We start from the raw sequence: 20,648 nt of genomic DNA, 5'->3' as shown, positions 1-20,648 counted from the left end.
CTCATATTTTAGGGGTTCTGCCTACATATCTAAGGTGCCTAGAAAAATCATATGCAGAGATTGAGTTTTGTGGCAAAGGAATTCAGGGAAGTCTAGCAGGAAACCAGTAAAGGAATTGAAAAGCCAAAAATGTTCACTGAAATGAGGGTAAGTTTCTCACAGTGGGACAACAAAAAATGTCTCTCTTAGTTTAGGATTTAGAGTTGGGAACCCACCCTTGGAGAAGAACTTTCATGTGAGATTAACTACTTTTTGAAAGTAAGAAAACAGAAAAGGCTCCAAGGTGAAGAGCAAATTCCAGGCATCTGTATATTTTGGTTTGTCATTTCTCAACGTTGTTTAAAATTGGGAAGGGAGAATAAATAACCTAGATATCTTCTACCACCCTAACTTCCAATCAGCTGTTTAGTATTCTCCCACTGATATTTTAAAATTGTTGTGTTTCCTTAAAGATAATCAGATTTATGTGCATTTAACATGCATAGAAGAGGGGCATGTAAGTTAACAACTGCCACACAAAATGTAATAAGAAATACTCTTATAAATCAAAAAAATACTCATCTCTATCAAGAGTCCACCAGGTGATACCAGTTGGGTTTTGACCATAATCCAGATGCTTAACAAGATTTCTTTTCCTACTCTCTCTTCATTATATGTGAGAAAGTCCTCAGATTATGTAAGGAATAATTCTGTTTATATTCAGCTCTGCCAAAAATAAAAAAAAACTATGCTGAAATAGTACTGAAATAATTCAGCCATCCCTTTTTATTTACAGGACACTGGTTTAATTTTTGTCCTCCATTTGTTCTATTGTAAGACACAGTGGACGTAAGAAAAGCCATTAAAATTCAGAATCAGTCAAAGGTGGGCAGCGAGGATGATGTTAAGAATGCAGTTTTTCATCTAAGAATAATTTGTAGTTTTATTGGGTGTAATTTACTGGAATTTTCATCATCCCTGGTATGTGTGGTTTTGTATGTGTATGTAGAGACAAGTTTGGTCATGTTTACAGTAATATTTCACTGTGCAAAGCTTTGATGGCTCTGAAATTTCCTTCTATTTACACTTGTTGTCCCTCAAGAGTCTCAGAACAGTGATACTTTCTTCCAAGAACTCCCTCAGTTGTGTTTTGAGCTTCAGTCAGAAGAAAACAAATGTACCACGTGACCCCTGGGCCTAATTACAGCAAGAACAAGTCAAAATTTGCATACCAGATACTCCTGGAATCTCAAACACTTAAAATAAAACAAAAAGTTGAAATACAGGTCTGTTTCTCCTACTAGTGAATAAAAAAAACCCCAAAAAACAATCCACAACCAGATCCTTGGGCATTGTGTGATTAAGAAAGGGAAAAAATGTACAGAGAAAGTTATTCCTTGGGAATTACTGCCTCAGATTTATCAATTATTATTTAATTATTTTGTCTATAGTTCCTCACAAGTTCTTTGAATATCCTATTGTTTACATTTTGTTTTTCTCTTCTTTACTTTCCTACAGAAATTCTTCTCCATGTCAATCTATATTTAATGACTTTGGTTTAAGATTGATTATGAATTCACGTACTTTGATTTTTTTTGTTTTATAGCAGGGCTTCCAGGTTAACTCTTAGGAATATTTTTTCAGTAAACTTTGAACAGCCTATAGACCCCTAAGAATGCAATGGGAATTTAGCCAGTTGTTTTCAGGGCTTTTTTTCCCTCTCCACATCACTGTTTTTGAGGTTTATTTTCATGACAGTTTTTTGCTTTGTTGGTTTGTGGGTTCTTCTATTTATCTAGGTTTTTTCTTGTGTTTTGCTGCTTGTTTGCTTGTTTGTCTTTTTGTGAATATTTTCCATTAAATGATTTTGAAATAACTCACTGCTGGAATCAGCCTGTCGCAAGAAGGTACACAGGAATTAAAGAAATATGCATGTGTTAGAGCATGGCCATATTTGGCAGATGTAGATGTGTGATAACCCCTCCCACAACCAGATGTGTGCATTCAGATCTGTGGAAATCAAAGAAGAAAATCTGGCACAAACTTCAACGCCCTTGAAGTATACCAGGCATCTGCCAAAATTGTCAGACTAAGCCTGCAGATCTTCAAAAGGGCTGCATTTGGCTCCATGTTCAGAAGTAGTTTACAGAGTGCCCTGCCAGCATAATGTTGGCACAGATAGTATCTCTACCTTGAAATTAGTTTTAGGTAAAGACAATTTTATTCCAGCTCACAGAAACATAAAAATTGCCACAGCACACAAGAAACAGATAGATTGGGTATGAACTTTTAAAACCAGCTGGCACAAGATGCTTCAGAGAAAGAGATGAATAGTACAATTTCCCCAAAGGGGAAATTTCTTCTTAAGCCCTTGTAGGTAGAAACTAGCTTGTGTCCTGAAGCAAATGAACTTATACCCCTTCCAAAATTATCTATTATTATTGCTATTATTATTATTATTATTAATTATTATTATCATGATTAATCCTATTTTCTGTATTTATTTTTATCATTTTAACATATGCTGCGTTTATCACCATATAGTCTTGGAAATGTCCAGTTCTTTTCCTTTACTTTTTTATTTTCTTTCCCCCTGGAGAGTTTGCTAATGGATGTAATACAGAAATAATGGTTATAATTTGCAGCTAGAGAATTGCACCTATTTAGGGATATTAAAGCAGTTTTTCCAAAGACTATTAAATTTAGCTTTAGCACATCTATTTTGGGTTGAGTAAATATCAACATTTCATCCATAAAGGGATTAGCACAAAATGGAGACAAGGTCACTTTTTTCAGAGCAGGATATTTAATATTTGAAGACCCAAAGAGCCCATTTTCAACTTAGCTTACTTCCCCATGAAGACACTGAAGGTCTTTGAAGTTTTAGTGTGCAATGGAGCCCGAGAACCCCTGAAAATCATCTGTCTAATCCTGATTTCCATTGCGTTTTTTCACACCACTATGGTGTTTTGTAATGTCTCTTCTTTTTCCTGCTGAGAGAAGAGTAGTTCCTGCTTGGAGGAGTTTACACTTTGAATAGACAAATGCAAAGAATTTAAGACAATAGTAAAAGACTGAAGCTGGAACAGAGGTCCAAGAGGTATTTCAGTCTGGTAACCTTCACTAAATCATCAGGCTCAGAATAGAGCCAATGTCTCTGGAGTTATTCTCCAGTGATGTAATAGCTGACCTAAATATTAAAGGATCTTATCTTCCAGTTCATCATTGTGTTAATAGCTTGTGTGACATTGGAAAATGTGGTGAGGGCTTGGGCTTCAATCAAATGCATTTTTTCAAATTTAGTGTGACTTTCGTTTAAAAAGCGTTATTGCGACCGCATCTTCCCCCACTAGGGGATGGTGTATGATTTAAGTGTCTAGGAGTCAAGTTGCAATGGCAAAGAATAGAACTCAGGGTAAAAACCAGGAAAACACTCACAAATATAACATCACTTTTCTAATTGAGTTTCTTCCTCTACTCCTTACCAGAGGAGGAAGAAAGAGAAAACAAATGAGCAGCAATGTCTACCCATTCCTGCAACTCATGAAGGGGGAGAAGGAATATTGTGTATCCTGTCTCATTTATCACTGTCACCATCAGGTCCATTCCAGGAGGAGGACAGGGTCCTCCAAAGAGCTCTCCCACACCTCTCACTGCCTGGTGTGTATCATGTATTGTTTGCTGGGTGATTAGTGAGGGATCTGTGGATATATTAATGTGGAAGGTTGGATGTGTTTGACAAGAAGTCAATGATTCTTTCTGACATGACTTTAATAGACCCGAAGAGGTGGTCGTGGGATGATACTTCTAATGGGATATAGCTATGAATGACCCAAGTTTTATGACAAAGGTCAATGATATTGGTGATTAGTGTGAAGAAGAAAATTTTACTGGCCTGGTAGGAGGCAACTTGCATGATTCATGGACAGTTTCCCCACCCACACCATTACTTAGGATAACAAAATGTTCACTGCAAGCAACAATTATGCAATTTATCACACAATAGTGAATTGTTAGACATTTTTGGAAACTGTGTGGAGAAGATGAAGAACATTTTCTGATAATATATGTGAATAAGATCTTTTCTTTTAATACATGAAAAGGAAGTCTCCAAAGAGGAAACTCAGTTAAAAACCAGCAACTAAAGCATTGCTTATCCCTGCCATCGAATATCCATCCCGATCACCATATCAGAAATCAAGGTATCTGTGATCCGTCTAACATTTAGTTCTGATGGCAGAATGAACTGAAGATTTCATGTTCAACAGAAGAAGAGGATTGCAATGTGAGAGTTGCTAGATCTGCCACAGCTTAACCATCTTTCACTGTGGAAACTCAGCTGTGATGAAAACACTCCTTGTCTTCAGTAAGAGCATATATCATATATGTGGACACAGACAACAACAAAAAGGAAAAATTACAATAGTACATAACATGTGTCATATCATGGTGTCAGAGAAAAGTGAAAACTGCCTGCCCAGCTCCAAAAATATGAAAGTCCAAAATAAAGTTCATCAATGAAGTGAAACATATCAGTTTTATCAATTTGAGGACTGCCTGGGTATTCCTAATTGATATTTTCTTCAATCAAAAATATTAATCTCTCCTCACAAAACTACTCTCTCATTCCCAACAAAGAACTGTTAGGGTAATTAAAATGTAATGAATATGAAGCCTCTTTAGTAATCACACTAGGTTGACCATATGGCCTACTTATCACAGTATTGTCTTCTCTTGGATCAGATTTGTATAGCTAATGCAATGTGCATGCCACAAGAATTAAAAGAAAACAACAACAACAACAACAACAACAACAACAACAACAACAACAACAAACCCCCCAAAAAACCCCACCAAAAAACCTTCAAACAAACAAACAAAAAAACCAAAGAAAATAAAAATCACACGGATCTCTTTTAACAAAAAATAACACAGGCATAAGGAGAGAAAAGAAATAAAAAGGAAAGTGGAGGTATTATCAAATTAATTTGTAGAACCTGAAAATGCAGAGAATATTCCCAAAGCTCGGAAACGGTCCTTCTTCCTGCATTCTTCAAGATCTAATCTTATATCTTAATACTAACACATTACTGCTAGATTAATTCCATTTTGTGATGAGAATCAAATTCAGAACATATTGTATGATCTTTGAAGTCACACTGTGCACTCTTGGTAGGAAGCACATTCCTGATAGTCTCTCACAGCAACCAAGAAAATAAATTTATTTGTGGGAACTTGTAATGTTTGTTGCAATTTGTTACTTGCACTTAGTTGCCAAGAATTATGGTGGTAAAGTACTGTATTTTATAAAATTAAACATTTAAATCATGTGCCAAAGAGACGAAGTTGCATTTGAATAATAAAATTTCATAAAATATTCAATGTCTGATGGAAAGTTCTTGACTACCCCTCCTTAGGATGGTGTACACTGAGCATATTACTTGATAGGCTGCTGGTTTGAGCCCTCAGGGAGGGATCTGGAGACTTTCAGTTGATGTTATGAAGAGATGGAGGCCCCATGGTCTTATAGCAGCACTGAAACAACAAGCAGCAGTCAGCCACAGATTTCAGTATTTTGTTAAAAATGGAGGGAAAACAGACAGGCAAAAAAAATATAACTTTACTCTTCCCACATCTCTGCTCAGAGTGTGGAGAGGTTGGATAGAATTGGACAACAAAAAACAGTATTGGAAATATTATGAGAAGATTATGTAAATGTTAAAAGAAACATTCAAAGAGGGGAATACAAAAAGATAGAGTGTGTAAAGCCCAGATGGAGGAACCAGAATTGTCTGTTTCAAAAAGTTTTTCAAAAATTATTTGTGGCTGCACTAAAATCTAAAAAATACTTTATGCAGTGTTGTATAGCCTGCGATAATATTTGGAAAAGTGTACTCATCCTCAAGATATTTTGGTTCTAATTTTTCCTTCTTCACCCAAAATATTTTATTCAGTGTGAATGTGTGTAAAGCAGCCAACAGACTGTAAACAAAAGCCCTCCTCAGGCATGATACAACACACCTCACACAGAGCTTTTAGAGGTTTGTCAAAATGCTCACTCATGCCCATATATCCGAATATTGATGCCTAAAGATTTCAGTTTTTTTCATATATGTGTAATTTTGTGGATTATTAATACCTGATTATACACCTCCTGGTATTTTTCCTACCCCTTCTACTAGATTTTAGAGTAATAGGTTAACCTTCTAACACATTCCTGAAATACTGTTTACTCTTATTTTCAAGAAGAGAACCTACAAGGAAGACATTTTGTTTTCCAACTAGAATCTGAGAAGACACAATGAGAAATGGGGCATAGAAGTCCTTGATCAATTCCAATGGAGCAGTACCCAGGGGAAAATTACCTAACTACCCCCTCTTCTAATTGGACAGTATTTATTAGGTAAGTTAATTTTTTAAACTTATAAAAATTGTAGAAAAACTATGACAGGTCTGCCCACAGTCCATAACTCTGGAGGCACCTGGGAGCTTCCAATAAAGGCCTGCTTTTTTATTTTACCTTTTTAATACTATTCATGAGTTTCTCCTTTGATATGCCTAAGATATATCAATAAGCCTATTAGTATGCCTAACAGATATTGATAATTCTCGCAGATATTAAATGTATCCATTAGGCCAACATTGACCTATCATAAAGGAATACAACACACAGACACGTAAGCACAAGGACAGAGGTTCATTCTTTGTGTATTGTGAAATTCCTATTTTTCATGAGCTTTCCAAGACTGTCAGGGTTCTGGTTGATTTTTGCAGCAGCCTTGAGGATCATGGCCAGGACTATGGAACATTTGCATAGGGCACAAAAGGGGGTGGTTTTTCTTCATTTTTGCTGGGGTGTGCTGTGGGGTAGTGCTGGGTCCCCATCATTCACCTCTCTTGTACACTCAGCTCTGAGCATTGTTGTGTTGCTGTTCATTTTCTTATTTGTTGCTAATGTTTTTGTAATAAATTGTTATAAATTCACGTCTTATAAATTGTTCTTATCTCAACCAGCGGTCCTCATCTTTTTTGTGTCTCCAGTTCTCTTCATGCAGATCCCTGGTTTTATTCTGCATGCTGACTGCATGAATTACAGGAAAATCTAAACCACAGTTAGAAGCTATGAGTGATGGAAGAACCTAACACAGCATAAATACATCTAAACCTGTAAGGGTGTTTCTTGAACTTTATGTGATATAGTACAGTATTGTTTCTTACAATCATGCTGTCACGGATTTTTTTTTAATTGCAGAATAACTTTTATTTAGATGAATTAAATAAATACGAACAAGCAAATAAAACATAAAAAAAATTATATGGACAAAGTACAGACAATTAAAAAGCTGATGATGTCAATTATGCTGTTAAAAATATTGTATAGTTTACTTTCTAATACACAAGAGTGCTTGATCTGCTATATCATATGAAAGGAAATCTCAAGAAAACCGCATGTTTTCTGCAGGTAATCAAAACATGATCTGAAAAAGAAAATGGACCTTTCAAAGATGTGTCCTTCCTGCCATTGAACAAGATGCCTCAAGAACAGGACTAAAATCCTTGTCATATTCTTCTTTAAGGAAAAGATACATGATCAAACTCATAAAGTGATGCATTTTTGGAATAATACATTGCTCAAGGGCTTCAATCTACATTAAATACTACATAACCATAATTTGTAATGTTTACTTAAACAGTGGCTCTCAACAAAACACTTAGAATCACTTAGCATCTTGTCCCTGAGCAGTTTGCATTAGAAATCTGGACTGCTTAATTTTATTGTGCTAAAGGCATTAGACACAAGAGAGAGGGAAAAAAATCAAAAAAACCCAACCCTCATCTTGGACTAAGAGAGGAGAAAAATGTCTCTCCAACACAGTCTCAAAAGCATATTCTGTCTGAACTCACCATACCACATAGGATTAAATTCTCTTATAACTGTGTTGAACTAAACAATCATATTGTTACATATGTTAGGAAATGTCCAACAAAGGACAGGCCCTTTAACCTTCAGAACCACAGTTTTTCCTCTCCCTCTTTATAATCTGTGAGCTCTCTTCCCATTTTAACTGAATTAACAAACACCAAACCTACTTTTAGGCTGTTTCATCAATGTACTCTAAAGGGATATAAAGTAAGGAGATTTTCTTTGGCTGGAATCCAGATACTAATGGTGTTAAAATGCATTCTTACTGCATTTAAGCCAGTAGTTAGGTCAAGTAGACAAACAGATTTCAGAGGATGTTTAAATAAACAGTCTATTTAATGTTGCCTTGGAACCTGCATGTTTTGGTTGTCTAGCCTCAAAACACCAGCTAGTTAGGAAACATAAAAGGAATGGTGACTGCTTGGTTTTGAAATAAATAAAAATAGCATCAGGGTTGTATATGCAGCAATTAATTTTATAAAAATATATTGGGTATTCATTAATATTCTTCTCCATGCCTCTAGAAATACAAGCTTTTTTAAAAGACAATAGATCAAAAATGATCAAAAGGAAAGCTATTTAAAATTAAACTTACTAATAGGCTGGTGGAGCTCAGTGGCACAAAATATCATTAAGCTAAAAATGCATTAAACATGAGGCAAGCTTTTCTAAAGAAATGCACTTCTGCAAAATCCAGCAGAGAAAACATGTATTAAAAAAAAGAAAAGAGAAAGAAGGAAAACTATATTAATTTCATTGTTTTAGAATTTAAAAAAGTAACTGATACAGTTAGGAGAAACTCATAATGATAAGAATCTTTATAATTTTCTAACTCATTCTCTTTTAATAGATTCAGAAACTAGTTGGTAACATCATCCTGTTAGAGATATGTTCTAATCAATAGTAATTGAGATGGTTTGGATAGCTTCAGTGATGTGCTTCTGTGGAAAATGCCTTATTAGAGTTGATCAGAATACAGAATTTCTGCTCATCAAAAATCCTTATGTTTTGTCAGCTCTTTTAATCTTGAAATGAAATGAAAGGTCAAAATAACCCAATCCTTTGAAGAACAAAAATTTTCGCAGTAATTTAATTTGAAATCACTGAACTGTTTTATTTTAATGTCGAGCTAACCTCTCTGTTGACTCGAATCCCATCTTTCAGGAAGTTTCCTGCCATTAAAGCTGTGACACATCAGCCACAGCATCACAGGACTTTATTGTGCCTTCCACCACAGGACATAAAGAGTACCTCGAAAATACACTCAATTTTTTTTTTTTTCATAAAAGAAAGGAGAGGATAAATTAATGATGTCTATTTATTTATGCATCCACTCATTTAGGGGATCTTGTTTTGTACAGTATTTCTACAAATAAAAAAGTCTTGTAAAGTAAAGGATCTAACATCAAAATGGACAGTATTGAGTGAGTTCACACATGAACACTCTTACATTGAGTGGTTCACATGTCCATCACTTGCATATCTGTTACCCAAATTACCTCTTAACTTTTATAGAAAAAGAAAGTTCACCTTTTACTGTAGAAGGAGTTAATCTGTCAAATCATATTGGTTGAGCTGTGACTGAAGTTTTGATGTTTCTTTGTTATTTTGCTTTAGAGATTTACCCTAGGAGGGTCCTGCTGAATCCATAAAGCAGAAAGATACTAAGCAAGAAAGAATTAATATGTGCCTTAAAAGAAAGTGCAGACCTACCAAAATGGTGCCCACAGATTGCATATAAGCATTTATAACACTGTTATGCTGATATATAACATCACTATAACACAGGAAACAACATGTTGAACAAAGATAGGTATAAGTGTTCAAATATGTAACCACCGAAGGGCAAAAAAAATCCAAGTGAGATACTTAAACAAGCAGCAAACAAGTTCAGGGAGTATAATCAAGTAAGAATCACATCTACTATGTGTAGAAGAAGCAGAAAAGATATCAGGTATAATGAGAGACCAAGTCTCCCTCTTAAATGTTAAGGGATGTTGGACGAAGATTAGATCTCTCTTTCCACTTCCTTTGGAATATGGAGAGTATAGCACCAAAAAGGAGGAGGGAACGAAGGGAAAATATAAGCCTCCTACTCAATTTTTGGCTTCCTGTGTCAAATATCTACTGAGCCTAATCATGTCAATCCCAGTGGCTATGCCTATGAAGGCAATACTAGCTGTAGGCAAACATACACATATCCCAAGAGCAGTGAACTGTTTAAGTATCTGGGCCCCAATGGAAAATGAAATGACCATTGTCAAAGCTGCTTAAAGATTTGAAATATCACTACCAAGAGATAAAAGAGATAAAATGAATAGGGAAGCAATAGAATTTAAAAATACAGTGGAAAGAAATAATATGATTAATACTCTAAGTCTTTTTACCAGTAATACTGTCACATTTATAAACTCCCTTTAAGTTTTTTTCATGCTCTAGTATTTAAAGATGTTAAGTGTTATTATTCCCAGTCTATTGATAGCTGAGACATAAAGTAATAAAATAACTCATCTAGGGTTTCTAGTTGGTCACAGGTTAGTCTTCAAATAAAATATATGGTTTCTGATATTCAATCCCCTGTCCAGTCATTTGGGCCATAAAATTGAAGATACTACAGTGGTCATTATTGTGACCTCTGATCTCTTGCTATGTTATTAGTCATTTAAAAGTTCTTTTGTAATAAGAACACTATAGGAAGAGAAGAGCAGTTGACCCAGAAGGTAATAACCTACCCTCAGCAAAGACTATCTTTTGTCTGGATATTTATATGCTAGTTATCTGTACAAATTTCCAGAAACTACCACACTTGTAATATATTCTAGGGTTGGGAATCATGAGTTGACAATCCCATGAGCTGATATGAAGTTGAACAATTTACTCTAATCTTGTTCAGGAGCTTACACCTCTGTATGGAACCTGGCTCTCAGGAGCAAGTGACGAGTGAGAGTTTTAAATGTGTTCAGAATGAATTTCTGTTTCATGACTGAAATACTCTTTTGGCCTAAATTCTTCTTTAACTGCATTGTTCATGCAGGTCCTAGAGTAAGATTCATTTGTGCTCAAGTTAGTACAACTGAAAGTTCAATTTCTTAAAATTTGGTAGCATCAAAATTCACTATCTTTCCTTTGTTAAACATTTCTATTTTAAGCCGTTGAAATTTGGTAGGGGGAAAAGTCAGAAGTCCAGCATGGATGGGATAGCCTTAATTATTACCTAGAATTACAGGACAATGGAGTTAGAGCAAACAGCAGAGATCACAGTGTTGGGGGAAGGCGTTTTTTAAAAATCTTTCTAGTCAGTAAGTAGAGTTGGGATATTTCTGTTATGGCAAAGGGAGATTAAAAAATACAAAGAAAAGGGGTATAAAAGAAAAGAAAGAATGAGATCCAGAGAAGTATTACTGCTGCTTCTCTTGCCATCAGAAGAATGGAAACTCATCCCTGGAAAGCGATGATTGCCTGATGAAATGCAGAAAATTGCTGCTATTGACTGAAAACACTTTCCCTTCTGAAACAGAAGAACTTCTCCCCCAGCCCCCCCCCCCAGGGGCACTAACTGCAGATCTGCCTTTTCATTATGCCAACAAAAAAGAATAATACCATAACTGCGTTATTCCCATTGGCAATCTGCTGCCTTAGGAAACTTCCAGCTTTGCCTGTGGCTAAAGCTGATGGTGCTGCCCTGGAACTGCTAAGCTCTTGTGGAAGAATCATTTAAGAGAATTACTTGGAATTCTGCAAAAGGCTTATTTGAGGGCCATGCACTGCACTGGAATAGCTCCATGACTATTGGAGTAATTTCTGTGATTTCTTCTGTGTACATTCTGATTTTTATAATTTTAAACCTATAGCAGTAAAAAAACAAACAAAGAAAGAAAACAACCTCCCTCAAAACACCACAAAACTCCAAGCAAAAAAACAAAAAAAAAAAAAATCAAAGGAAAGCAAACCAAGAAAAACCCCATACATATCTCAGGTGAAAATTAAAAGACTACTAATGAAAAAACAATTTTATGGCAATTCTGCTCATAGCCATATATGATTTAAGGGCTGAAAATCAGACAGATTAAGGACAAATTGAGGTTCAGGTGTACCTGACCTAACTCCATTTGTAAATAAAGAGAAATCATATGGGACCTACGGATGAATATAAAAAAATGAAGATGAATACTGTCTGACTGCAATTCAGAAAGTCACAGTCAGCTCTGCAGAAAAGACCTCAAAAGACCTAAAAATACTTTTGCTCATTTGACAGTTACACCAAACACTGCTGCCTGATACAGAATAAGCCCAAAACGTACCTCATCTTCAAAATGTGGTGAAGCCACCAAGTGTTAAAAGGCTGCTCCACTCACCTAACTTCGGATATCAAATGGGTAACCTTTTAATTGCCATCCAGTTACTAAGTTTCCATTGAAAATCAACCCATCTTGTAAAAAATTATATATTTATATATGAATGTTTATGTATAAAAATGTTTATGTGTAAAAATTATTGGTCAGAGAGAAAATAAGCACCTTCTAGAGGATACATCCACCTTATTTCAGAGACCGTCATGGTGGGTGATGGATCATTCTTGGAAACATTCTTGCTGCTGACCTTAAAGCCAAATCAGAGTGGACAGCTTTGGTTAAAATGCTGAATTTTAAGTGTATAAATAACATCAATTTATATAATTAAATACACAGATAGTTTTTTTATTGCCCTTCTTAATGTCACTGAAAGTTTCTTGATTTTCTAAACACTGGAGGAAAGGGGAAAGGCGATGGTGACTTCATGTGTTTATCGAGAACATCGGCCATTAAAAATTTCAATTACAGATAAAAATGTTCTTCCATATGTTACTGTTAGTACAGTACTGTAATAGAAGAGTCAAAATTTGATTTTAAATTTCAATTTCCAACACAAAATAAATTTTAGGAAAGATAATTTCTAGGGTTGCCAGCTACCCAAACAGTAACTATTGTTCACCTCCTTTTAAGGAAAATTCACAAAATTATTCATTTATCTCTTAAAAGTTTAAATTGCAATTTTAGTGAACCTGACTTTCCCTCTTATTTCTGGGAGGGGCAAATTTGCATCCAAGAAGTGTAAGAGAAACTATTTTGCCCAACAGGCCTTGAAATTTGGGTTGCTTGCCATTGTAAAGCTTTTAGTAGTCAACATAATTAAAATCTAAAGGGACTTGATGTGCACCCAGTATACTAAATGGTGTTAGACTGAGGGTACAATGAAAAATAGAATGAAAAAGGGCCTGTATTCATTTCTAAATATGCCATATTTAAATATTCAAAACTATACATTTTGTTTCCTTTGGGGCTTTGCTGTCTATTCTTTCTTGGTGAATTTTATAATCTTGTTAGATTTGATGTCTCCAGTTTCAGCCATTTGGAGTTAGTCAAGCACATAAATCCCAAACGGAACATATGGAAACACCACTGTACTTTTTCTTAGCTTGGAATTGGCTGAACTGATGAAACTCAAACATTTCAGACAAAGAAACACCACTGGCTTGAGACCAAGACTAGGAGATGCACGAGTGTAGAGCACATGCTGGAGAAGCTGGAAAAGTGCACATATTGTGTAACAGAATAAATATGCAAGACTTGACTACTTTAATCCCACTTCTGAATGACAAATTCATTGATGCTACACTCTATGAATATAGCTGCACCTAGGATTAATCATTATCAAACTAAATCAATAAAATTACTGGGATATTTGAAGGGGTATAGGCCCAGCCAAGACTAATGAGATGTTAGAGAAGGAAGGAATTCACTTGAAAACAAAAGTTGGACATTTGAATATAGTTTCACCAAGAGCTGGAGTTCATGGAATAAAAAACATTCACCTAAAGCATTTAAAAGTGGTTTAATTAATACAGGTTGTATTTAGTAGTTTGATTCTGCAGAAATGTGAAATAAGCAATTTTTTTCACAACATTAAGATAATATATTTATTCTTCCTTCCTTAATTGAGAGAAAAGACTAATTCCTGTAGAATTAAAAATTTGGGTAAGCAGAAATTTTTTAACAAAACAGGAAAATAAGCAAATATTTCATTCAAGGAGATAAAGCATACTGAAAAAAACCCTCAGATTTCAGGATTGATCATGATTTGAGAGCAGTAAAGAAATTAGTTTTATCAGTTCTGTCAGTTCTTGAGCTGAGGACAACTGCTTCAGCTGTGTAAATATACCACCAGACCTCAGAAGCCCAGAAACTCCCAAGTGTTAATACAGCAATACAAGGACATTGACTTTTTTCATGTGGAAATGATCAATAATATTTTGATAGATCCGCTAAAAAGGGAAAAACATTTCCAACTCTAATCAGAGCTATGATTCAGCATGGAGATTCAACATGATTGCCTGCACATCTGAGCTATTATTATGAAAAAGATCAAAAGTGGCAATATCTTCTAATTTACTAACCTCAGTGCAACAGCTTATGTCTTTCACTGTTCCACCATGAACAGGGAAGGTGGATTTCTGCCTGATTCCCAAATTTGTTTGTGGTGAAATTGTCAGTCATGTTTATTTCTGATACTCTTTCAAAATATCCTGTAAAGTTACATGTGTCATATTTGAACTGTATGTTTATGTGAATACAAATCAAGGGGTTATTTCATCATGTGTGTAACTTCTGGGTTTTACATGAAGGAACTATTAAGATATAATCACTAAGGAGCTTAATGAGGGAACCAGCTGTGAGAGATCATTACTGCAGTGACCTGCTGCATGAGGTTAGAGAGAGAGAGCAAGACAAAGAACTTTCATCCTATTTAACTGCAGTTATAGAAGAAAGAAACAGTTTATGTATTGGCTGCCTTTTTAGAGCATCTGTCTGGTTTTAAAAAATAATGAGGCTTGCCAAAGATACTGAGAGGTTTTTTGGGGTTTGGTTATTTTTTTAGTGCGTTTTTTTGAAGGGTAAATATATGTACAAAGACTATGAAGAAGGGTTCAGTCCCTGATCACTGATAATGGACAAATAAGAAAAATTAACAGGAGTTTAATGTACATTTTTTTGGTGAAAGCAATATGAAATGTTAGTATTATTAGGAGTTATCACATAACTAAAAAGAGTGTGTTATGATCTTCGGAGTGCCAGCAAAATGTGGGAGTTAGAAGGTCAATGTTTGTACATGACCCAATCATATTTCAATCTTCTTTGACTTTTTAATTTACTAGATAGACTTTGCAGTTTGTTGTTTTCTACTGGGTTGATAGAATAATTCATTGTTAGTAATTTTACAACTGTTTCATTATTTGTAGCTTAAAAAGTGACTCACACCAGATATTCTGTTTTCTGTTAGCCTAGCTGTGAATTGATATTTCTTGGATATTTCCACTTGAAAAACACAGAAATATTTTCTAAGCCTGATAGTTTAAATCCACTCAGTCCTTCTATATAATTCCTCACAATTCCTCATACAGCCAAGCCTGGGGAAATAACTCAGGCAATATTTTTAAAAAGCCAGTATTGTATAAGCGGCTATTTCTCAGTTAAAAGAAAAGGAACAAAAGTAGGTATTCCCTAGATGGGAGAAGAAACTACCCACTACTGTTGATTGTCACTCTGTTTATTGCTTAATTTCCTAACTAGAGGTAGTTCATGCAAAAGCATTGTTCAGTCAGGGTTTGAACTATTCTGCTAATGCATTCAGGGCACTAAGAGATGCAAATAATTGTGTTTGCTTAATAATGGTTCCATGGAAAATATATAAATGTGAACAAATACACTGGTGTGCAGGTTTTTCAAATTTCTAACCTCACCTTCCCTATTTGAAGAAAAGAAAGCTAGGTAGAGGATTCATCTTGCTGTCTCAGATCAAAAACTTTAGGTGTTGAGGATGGGACCTCCTGAAGAAACTGTGTCTCCTACCAAGGCTGCTTCTATCCACCCTACATTGTTGTCTGAAGCTATGTGGGAAGGAACTCTTTTTGTAAGCATTCAGGGATAATAAACCTCCTCCATGGCTCAGAGAATGAGTTTTTTCACTAAAATGAAAAATTAAATCCAGGAAATCATTATATTTGTTTGATACAGGACGTGAGCTCAAATTTTTGCTTACAAGGAATGATGAAAATGTAAGGAAATAGACTTTTTCTAAATAAAGTATGATTCGACTAGATCTGAAAAGGAAACACACTTCCTACCTTTCAAAATTTTCAAGAGAGAAACCACAAAAGTAGACAAATAATTTGATACTTCTCTCTTTACCCCTAAATTTTTTTAAGCTTTTCATGAAGTAAATTAGCAAATAGGTCCCTTGAAAATAAATGCCAAATAATTTAATTCCCAACTGAAAAACATGAGTTCAATTTTTATTTTCTCTCAATTTATAAATCTTATATCAAGTTAAAAAGATGACTTGAGTTATTGTCAAGCAATTGTTTTTTCAGTGAGGTGGGGAATAGAGTTCACTTGAGATGCAAGAGAAACAACTTCCAACTAGATCAAGGTGAAGGAGAGATATTTTTGACAAGTGATGTTGGTGTCACAACCACTTAGATTTGGATAGTGTTGATTATATTCAAGTATATCCAAAGGCTATTTCTGCTAATGACCATAGAAACTCAGAAGTAGAAATCAACTTAGGCTTCAAGAAGGCCAGCTACATTTTTATGGTTTTTGTTGCTGTGGACATAAAAGTAGTTTGGACTTTGGAATTGGGATGTGAGAGTGAATTAAGTATATTATGATTTACATGCATGTATGAAAGGGCATCTTCTTCCTTTTAATGGAATCAGAAGAGCAATTGACCTATAATGCATTAATGTGGCAGGTTTGAAATGTTTGCAGGCTAGGAGTTTGACATAAGGTGCATTAGAACATTAGCAAAAAATCACACTTCTTTCCCAGACAGCAGAAAAATCAAGTAAGGTGATTCTGTTGGTGTTACAGAAGGGATGCTCATATATTTAACATAATGAGGAGAAGGCATATAAATGATGGACAGAGTTTGTAAATGCCTATGTAAATACACAGTGAAATTGAAAATAAACAAACAAAACCCCCTTAGGTTTAACTATCTTGGGGGATATCCTTCAGGTAAAAGAGTAACTATATTCTCTGTGTAACTGATTTATTTTTTATTGTTACTCCTAAGCCAGAAGGAAAATTGACAAAATGAAAATTTAGGCTGTGGATTTTAGAAATGCAAATTAAGTAATACTATTAGAAGAAGACTGACTTAAGGTTTCTGGGGTTTATGGTGCAAGTGAGCAATGTCTTCTACAAAAAGTCTTAAATATAATTTTAAAAGTGCACATTTAATGAAGGAAAGAATGTTTAACTGGTTGACCTCCATCTATAAGTTCACGATTTGCTGGATAGTGATTGTTAATATCACATTAACCCATATTATTTGCAGACAGAGGATCTTGGATCCTATGCTAGGAAAAGAGATAATTTAATTCCCACAGAGGCTGTGCTTCTTGTTTTGTTTTTCTTTATGTATACTTTATGCATACTTTGATGACAAAACTAAATTGAAGTGTATAACTATGTGGATACACCAAACAGCTTTGAACACTTACCTCTAAGAGTTCCCCATGATAGTAAGAAACCATTCTCCAGACTCTTTCATATTTTCCCAAGAAATATGTTTCACTGTGACTAATTATACTTTTGTAATTTCTAACATTAAAAATACTTTGTAGAAATACTCTTGGCCAGTTTTCTAGTCTCTTCTGTAGGTGTGCAATGAACAGCTCTAAAATAACTGAAAGAAAACCAGACTATGTGATGATGTCTCATTTTCCCTATGTCCAGCATCTTAGGAAAGGCTGTTTTATGCATATTTTTTCATATAATTATTTATTTATTTATTTTAAATGAATTTTAAGTTAATTTAAAAATTAGGCTGCATGTTATGGTATCTATCCAGGCTTCTCTAAGACAAATAGGACAATGCTGGTTTCACAGGGGAAAGAAGAGGGGGGAGGATAGGAGAATGCTGAAGGAATGGGGGTCTGGAGGGAAGAAAAAGGTCCTGCTGTTTGGTAGGCAGCCCTGCTGGGAAATCTCAAATCAAATTCTTTTGAAAAGAAGTGTTATTAAAAGTAACTTTAATCCTTCCAGCCAGACGGCTCATAAAAGCATACAATTAAGTCAAACAAATGACAAGAGCACTCTCTCTCCTACCTGTTTCCCCCTTCAGAGAGTAATTATTGCAGGGTAGTCTTGTCTGGTTTTGTGCAAATAGCAGTGGAGTGCTTGAATGAGGTGCCAGTTTCCCCCTCCCCAGCCCAACCCCTCCTGTTCATTCCTTCCAATGCTAGCCTGGCTAATGTACACAGCCAGGAACAAAGAGGGGAATTTCAATATTTCCTCTTTGTGCAAGGTTAATTGAAAATCAAAAAGTCACTTTTAGAATGTCATATTAGAACCGTTAGTGCATCAATTTTCTTCAGTTTCCTGTCACTGCAGGAGAGCAGAAGAGGTATGCATGTGGATGCGAGTTAATGAGGGAAGGAAGGAAGGAAGGAAGAGAGAAAGAAAAGGAGAAAGGAGAAAATAAAGAAGAGAATAAGAATAAGAGAAGGAAGGAAGTGGTGGAAGTAGTGGAAGGGAAGGAAGGAAGTGGTGGAAGGAAGTGGCAGAAGGAAGTGGCGAAGTGTCGGAAGGAAGTGTCGGAAGGAAGGAAGTGTCAGAAGGAAGTGTCGGAAGGAAGTGTCGGAAGGAAGTGTCGGAAGGAAGGAAGGAAGTGTCGGAAGGAAGTGTCGGAAGGAAGTGTCGGAAGGAAGGAAGGAAGTGTCGGAAGGAAGGGTCGGAAGGAAGGAAGGAAGGAAGGAAGGAAGTGTCGGAAGGAAGTGTCGGAAGGAAGGAAGGAAGTGTCGGAAGGAAGGAAGTGTCGGAAGGAAGGAAGGAAGTGTCAGAAGGAAGGAAGTGTCGGAAGGAAGGAAGTGTCGGAAGGAAGGAAGGAAGGAAGGAAGTGTCGGAAGGAAGGAAGGAAGTGTCGGAAGGAAGTGTCGGAAGGAAGTGTCGGAAGGAAGTGTCGGAAGGAAGTGTCGGAAGGAAGGAAGGAAGTGTCGGAAGGAAGGAAGGAAGTGTCGGAAGGAAGTGTCGGAAGGAAGTGTCGGAAGGAAGTGTCGGAAGGAAGGAAGGAAGTGTCGGAAGTGTCGGAAGGAAGTGTCGGAAGGAAGTGTCGGAAGGAAGTGTCGGAAGGAAGTGTCGGAAGGAAGTGTCGGAAGGAAGTGTCGGAAGGAAGGAAGGAAGTGTCGGAAGGAAGGAAGGAAGGAAGGAAGGAAGTGTCGGAAGGAAGTGTCGGAAGGAAGTGTCGGAAGGAAGGAAGGAAGGAAGTGTCGGAAGGAAGGAAGGAAGGAAGGAAGGAAGTGTCGGAAGGAAGGAAGGAAGGAAGTGTCGGAAGGAAGGAAGGAAGGAAGTGTCGGAAGGAAGTGTCGGAAGGAAGTGTCGGAAGGAAGTGTCGGAAGGAAGGAAGGAAGGAAGTGTCGGAAGGAAGTGTCGGAAGGAAGTGTCGGAAGGAAGTGTCGGAAGGAAGTGTCGGAAGGAAGTGTCGGAAGGAAGGAAGGAAGTGTCGGAAGGAAGTGTCGGAAGGAAGTGTCGGAAGGAAGTGTCGGAAGGAAGTGTCGGAAGGAAGTGTCGGAAGGAAGGAAGTGTCGGAAGGAAGGAAGGAAGGAAGGAAGGAAGGAAGGAAGGAAGGAAGGAAGGAAGGAAGGAAGGAAGGAAGGAAGGAAGGAAGGAAGGAAGGAAGGAAGGAAGGAAGGAAGGAAGGAAGGAAGGAAGGAAGGAAGGAAGGAAGGAAGGAAGGAAGGAAGGAAGGAAATTTCGGAAGGAAGTGTCAGAAGAAAGGAAGGAAGTGTCGGAAATGTCGGAAGTGTCAGAAGGAAGGAAGGAAGGAAGGAAATTTTGTTAAATTTCAGGTAAAGTTAAATTCAAACAAAGGTTTCTTTCAGAAAGTGAAAGAAACCTTTGTTTGAACTTTTTGTTTAGTTCTGTTTTCTTTTTTTTTTTTTTTTTGCTTTTTCTGTTTCCCCAATATTTTCTAATTTGGAAACAGATTTTTAAGTAAGGTAAGTCTGTCATGGTGAACCATTTAGGTGGCAAAAAAAAAAAGTTAAAATTTAGCATTCATCACTTCCAGTCCATGGTCATTTCCTGCTATAATTAGCAAGCAGATTGAAATTATAAATCTAGGTCTCTATGTGTTCCACAAAGTACTCAAGACATTTTGGGGAATGATCATTCTATTTTCCCGATATTGGAAATTCCTGAAACATTGGTGATGTTTTCTTTTTTGGTGATAAATTGTTCATGTCTAAGATCTGTAGACATATTTTAAGTGACCTTGTTCATCTGGGTCTCTATTACAGGTTTTATATGCTGTTCACATAGAAATAAGTAATTATAAAGTAACTGCAAAGCATATAGTAGTGAAAGCTGTCTTTGTGAAGTGGGCATACCAATTTATATATTCAATAAAAGATTTCAAGCCAGTTCTATACTATCTTGAAAGTTGTGAGCATCACTGTGATACTGGAGTTCACTTTTACTCTGAAAATTATGGTTGAATTCAAGCAGCTTCCTGTTCTTCATATGGAGTAAAAAGTAAATATTACTGGCAACGTTAGGGAAAAAAAAACCAAAAAAGTTTTACACCATGTCCTTGTGAAGTCAAGTTTCTGTCATTTCCAGAATTCAGATATTTTGCATCACTCTACCTTTACCTTGAAAGATGCATTTTTGGTTGGTGATTTCACAGTGTTTAACACAATGAG

This window comes from Fringilla coelebs (assembly GCF_963513975.1).
Source record: "Fringilla coelebs genome assembly, chromosome: Z".
Taxonomy (NCBI): domain Eukaryota; kingdom Metazoa; phylum Chordata; class Aves; order Passeriformes; family Fringillidae; genus Fringilla; species Fringilla coelebs.
The sequence above is the reverse complement of the archived record's forward strand: the minus strand, read 5'-3'. Positions refer to the sequence as shown.